This window comes from Podarcis filfolensis, assembly GCF_964270895.1.
Source record: "Podarcis filfolensis genome assembly, chromosome: 6".
NCBI lineage: Eukaryota > Metazoa > Chordata > Lepidosauria > Squamata > Lacertidae > Podarcis > Podarcis filfolensis.
Genome location: NC_139609.1, coordinates 60819539 through 60825538, shown reverse-complemented (window position 1 = coordinate 60825538; position 6000 = coordinate 60819539).

Sequence of the window (6000 nt, the reverse complement as noted above, 5' to 3'; positions counted from 1 at the left end):
ACCAACACACTTTATGGGCAGGGCTGGGCTAGGCTGAGCTCAGCTTTAACCTGGTGCACATGTCTTATTTTACCTCACAACACTGGCCTGCACAACCTTGTCATGTGGGTGGACAGAATTCCTGAACATTCATGTACCTACTGATTCTTCAGTCTGAACCCTTGAAATTGTTCACATAGGTGCTGTCAGGTTGTTAGGCTGGACTGCAGATACCGAAAACAAACACACCTTTGCCCACACACAAACTTGTTTAGACACCTCTTTGTGTTTTGGAACTTGCATTGTTGTGACAAAAGCCAGCATCATAGTTGGTTCTAGGCAGCTATAATTAATAGTGAGGGTTTATTATCTCAGTAAGTTTGCATATTGTTACTCCCACTTCTTCCCGCTTTTCAAATTACAAAAGTATGTAAAGGAATGTGGCATTTATTTAAATTCCACCTTTCTTTTGTGGAACTCAGACTGTGTTTTAGTCTCACAACAGCTTTATGAGGGCCAGGCTAAGAGAATGTGACTTAATGGATGCACAGGTATTTGAATGTGAATTTTCCTATTGCTTGGAAAGTTCATTTTAAAATGAAACTGTGCGTGTGTGTGTGTGTGCTTGCGTGCGCGCACGCACGCACGCACGCACACTTTTATTTCTATGCTGCCTTTCCATAGTTCAAAACATGCTCAAGGGGATTCTGCTGCCTGAGGTGTCTGACAACACCATGCAAATAAGCTGCTAATATGTACATAGTCTTAGACTTGTACAAAGTAGCAATGCCACTTCTTTGTCTGTCAAGCTTCTATGTCTTTCACAGTGCATGGCAAAATATGTTTTTTCCTTCACTTCACCTCCATACTTGAACAGCTGTCAAAGGCACAGGAACTTTGCCAGGGGGGAAATAGCAACCCTAAGGTATATGTGGGGGAGAGATCAGAGAAGACATGTCATGACTAGCCTCTCCCTTTACTTCAAGATTGGAGGTGATGGCTAGATTTTCTGCTGGTTTACATAGCTATTTATACATCACACACATCTATATGTCCATTTCCTGGAATAATAAAATTCAGTCTTCAAGGAACCCCATAAAGAAAACGTGTAATGACGTATGCATGAATGCACGGAACTAGAAACATATACACACCTTGGTTTAAAGTCTAAATATTTATTATTTGTAATCAGTCTGAAAAGAAGTGTTGATGGCGGAGTTAGCTAATACATACTCCTTTTTTGGAAGATTGTCTATGTTTAGTATACAGAACAAATATGACAGGAACTGTGAACTAGAAATGTCAATTATTTTTGGGCAACCCCAAGGCCCCTGTCTCCCTTTTTATGGTTCTTTGTCTTCAGACCTCTACTTGTCCTGCACATTTCCCTGAAGAAACCTGCTCTTTACCACTTAATTGGAACAATCATCAATCAGGGTTTCGGAGGAGTGATGTTTGCTCCAATTCAGTGGACTTTCCTGGGGGAAATGCCGGACAAACAGAAAACTGCTCAGGCTTGTGCCTGGAAAGCATGGGACAGTTGAAAAAAACAAACTGGTCCATTCAAATACCAATAAAAGACTTTTCTGGCTCTTTTTTTAAAAAAATGATATTTATTAAGAATTTTGGAGTTACAAAAAGGAAACAAAAAAGAAAAAGAAAGAGAAAAAAACAACAAAGGAAAAGCAAGCCACCATCAAGCAATACAAATTAATAAAAATCAGAATCAAAAAATAACACATCACGATCAAAAGACAAAAATGTGCCACAAACATTTAAAAACAAATCCAATGTTCTCAAATCCTTAATTGTCATTACCTTCTTTCTTTGACCTCCTCATCCCTCCCTTTTTTTTGTATCCTAGTTATTAATTGTCGCAGCAAATCCTTTCCATATTTCATAATATTCTGTCATTACATTACCTTAATCTATTTTAATCTTATCTTACTATAAAAAAACCTTAAAATTTAAAACTTACATCTTATTTATACCAATTTCTCATAACCATAATATTCTTACATAATTCTTTAAACATTTTTGCTAAAGCCAAATAATTTCGTTCCAACATTTTTCTAACATTCATCAATTTTATAAAACAATCCTGATAAATTCCCCCCCCCCCAATCTTCATCCAGCGTCTCCTTCTCCTGGTCCCGGGTTTGTCAGTCCTTTCTATCTCATCAATCTAGCGCATTAACCAGGTAATCTTATGTCCGAGGCCCTTAAGTCCCTTCCATGTCTCTTCCGCGGCTCTTCTTCATATTTATACCCATACTTTACTTTGTCTCCTGCTCCTTTCACTCGTGGGAACTCCAACTTAACAATGTTTTTGACCCTTCTCGACAAATCAGCCCCTTTTCCATAGTCCACACTGAACTCCATGTGGTATTTAAAAACATATTTCAAAGTCCCTCCAAAATTAAGAGCCCCCACAACCCCAAACATCTCACAACCCATTGCCAGACTTGAAAAGTCCAAACATCTCTGCATAGGGGGGTCTATCCAACCCCCCATTTCCAAACCAAACCAAACTTTATCTTTCCAAATCTGGCTTTTTCCAAGTTCATTTGTCAAATCTAAGAACTCATGTTCCTGCTGGGCCACAACTCCCTCCATCTCTGGCGCCCAAGGTTCAGCAACATCCTCTCTCATCTGTTCTGTCAGAGCACACTCCTGATTTGAATCCTGGGTGGGCTCTATATAATTTCCCACTGCCTGTCCAAAGTTTCTGATCGCATCAGTCATCAAGTCCGTCTTCTCATGTAGCTGTTCCAGTAGGGCACATGTTTTACAGAAAGCACACAGCAGAGCTTCTGAATACATTATTGTGCAAGGTCAGAAGGCTATTCCCACGATCGTAATCTGTAGCAGCTGCAAGCTCCCCGATTCAGAATTTGAAACTGTTTCACAGGCTCCCTCTAGGGGAAGAACTTCTTTTTGTTCTTTTCTTTTAAAGGCAGATCTGACAACAAAGTTTCCTTTTTCAGATATTTTGTCCTTTTTCAGATATTTTGTTTCTCTTCTTTTAGCTATCTGTCAAAAGCGTTTGTCTCTGGTCAATGAGCTTCCCAAAGGACGTCAGTCCTGACACCCCGCTCCAGGATCAAGACGGTGGAAAGTTACTTTGCTTTACACTCTCTTCTGCAGGTTTAAACAGTCTGGAAAAAATCCCCCCTCTTCTCCTGCTTCCGAAGGGGGTTCAACAATTTTAAATGATGGAAGTTAATCCTTACAAGCGATTTTCTGAACTCTAGTTTGCCATGTCTTTGCTTTGATCTGTCTACAAAAAAAGGGAAGGCTGACTTCCTGTTTAGACCTTCCCGTTTCAGTGCCAAATTAAAATAAATTTTTAAGTCCAATTTTCCTTTCTACTCACAAATCATTATTTAGAGTTCAATTGTCCGAGCTTTAAATACTCACGGGTGATTATTTTAAAAGCCAAATTGTCCCAGGAAAAAGGCAGCGCTCTCCGGCAACGGCTGTGCGGCTTCGCTCCACGGAAGAAGCAGTTGACTCTCAGCACCGCGCCACTTCCCCCTCTTCGCTCCGGAGCCCGTTAGTGGGTTCCTTTGCGGGTTGGGGGGCGCTAAAGGTGCCCGCCGAGTCCCATGGTCACAGGCTTCATCCGCCTGTGATTTTTGAAAGGGTCCCCGCTTCGCCGTAACGGGAAAGACCCGTTTCCCGTGGAGCTGGTCCCTCCAGATCAGAGGGAGTCCGCCATTACCGATGGCGCCACCCTGGAAGTCAAAGACTTTTCTGGCTCATCCATCAACTACATCGAGGGAACCTCATGCAAGTGAGACTGGGCCTTCAAGGCACCCTCTCACAGGTAATTCCAGTTAACAGAGGTGTCAAACAAGGATGTATACTGGCACCCTTCCTATTTAATTGCTATATAAATAATCTCATCCTTGATATGGCATCCCCACCCCTTCTCGCCGCCACCCTTGGGAAGAATTAAGTGCCAATTCTGTTCTATGCTGATGATTTAGTTTTGTTATCTCAGAATAAAAAAGGACTTAGAAGAATGCTGGTCAAATTTGGACAGCTGTGTTAAAAAGAGCATCTAAAAATTAACTACGATAAAACCAAGGTCACTCAGACCTGTGCTTCCTAAGCAAGGGACAAGTAGTGAATGAGCCCTTGGAGTGTTCTTCAGACAGAGAATGCCTTCCAATAGAGGGCTGCCATCTGATAGCCCTTCAAATGCAGGACTCATCTGTGAAGTTGGACAGTGGAGCAGGCTATATGGTGAAACATAGTGAAACCGTTGAATCATACTTGCATGAAGCTTTTAAGGGAAAGCAAAATCAGGAATGTATCCTACCCATTTTTTTTTAAATAGACTTTACTAGTTTTAAAATATGTAAAAGAATAAAAAGAGTGAATGGAGAAAATTCTCACCCCCATATAAAAAATCACCTTAACCATCACATATAGGATTTTCCATACTGTTTGAATTACATAAACTAGTTTCAAAACTTCATGTGTAAGGATTGTTAAAAATTGTTCCCTTTCTTTCCCTTCTCAGGATCAGAAATAGTTTCCACTAATTGTTCTTTCGTGGGACCTGTCAATGCTCTCGGAAACCATGTGAGCTTTGTTGAATGTTAAACATCACTGCTTCAGTTTGTCCTTTCATTTTCTCTGAATAAGTGTTTTCCTTTGCTTTGGAATATTCTTGAGTATTGCAAGTTTTAAAAGCTGTCCTAAGGTGACATGTACATTTACAACTTGATTCTCTTACTACCTAGAAAGGAAGTATTTGTTAGAAGGGTGGAGTGCTTCTTTATAAGAGAAAGGACTACAGAGATTGCACAGTCGTTCCAGGTGCTTTTGCTTGTATTAACTAGGTCTTCTGCACTTGCATAAGAATAAATATGGAGCAAAGTGGAGGGTGATATTCTTAGGCACCGGTGCCCCTCATACCAGGGTTGCTTTCAGATGACATCTATATATTGAGTACTCATCCTGATTTGTTGGTGCAAATTTTGCAGGGTGGTTAGACAATATTGGTTATTTATTGAACATTCATTCTGATTTGTTTGTGTGGAGGTTCCTGGAGAGAGCATTTTCTTATCACTTTCCTTATTGCAAAAAAACTTTGCTTTTGAGGGGCAAGGTAGCACCAAATCCACTCTAAGAAAGTCAGTGTGGTGTAGAGGTTAAGAGTGGTAGTCTCGTAATCTGGGGAACCAGGTTCATGTCCCCACTCCTCCGCATGCAGCTGCTGGGTGACCTTGGGCTAGTCACACTTCTTTGAAGTCTCTTAGGCCCACTCACCTCACAGAGTGTTTGTTGTGGGGGAGGAAGGGAAAGGAGAATGTTAGTTGCTTTGAGATTCCTTAGGGTAGTGATAAAGTGGGATATCAAATCCAAACTCTCTTCTTCTTCCTCCTCCTCCTCCTCCTCCTCCTCTTCTTCTTCTTCTCCTAATTGCAGAACCTGAATTTGCTGCGATGCGACTGGATCCCACCTGACAATAGCAATGGTCTGAAAATGCCCTAAGAACTGGCTCAGTAAGACTGTTCCATAGTCTGTATTGGTGTTCATGGGTCAAATACAATTTGAAGTTTCAACTATATCTCCAGATCAAGCAGATCAACAACCCAGGCCTGGTGGTACCATTCAGCATGGTCAGCAATCAAAAATCCTCTGCCATGCCTTTGCTGCTACTGCTGACCTTCATCCTTCATCCGTGGTACCATTTCTGGTTCCTCTGTCCATGGTGTTACACCATGCTCCTCACTCTCCTTGCTCTTTGCAGGGTGGTTCCTCCCATTTGCCCACTTTTAGAGTGTGGAGGAGCAGAGAAATAAGACAGAGATCTGGTGTCACCTGTCACGCTTTGCACGGTAAGAGGTGTGTGTTTGCAAACTTGAAGACAGCCCTGTATTTGCTCTTATCTTTCATGTCACTGCATTTCAGTAATCCTGGATCTGCCATCGGTAATGGAATGTTGTGTGTGTATTTAGCAGGGTGATAAATCTTACCAAAGTCACCCATATATAGAAATCACAA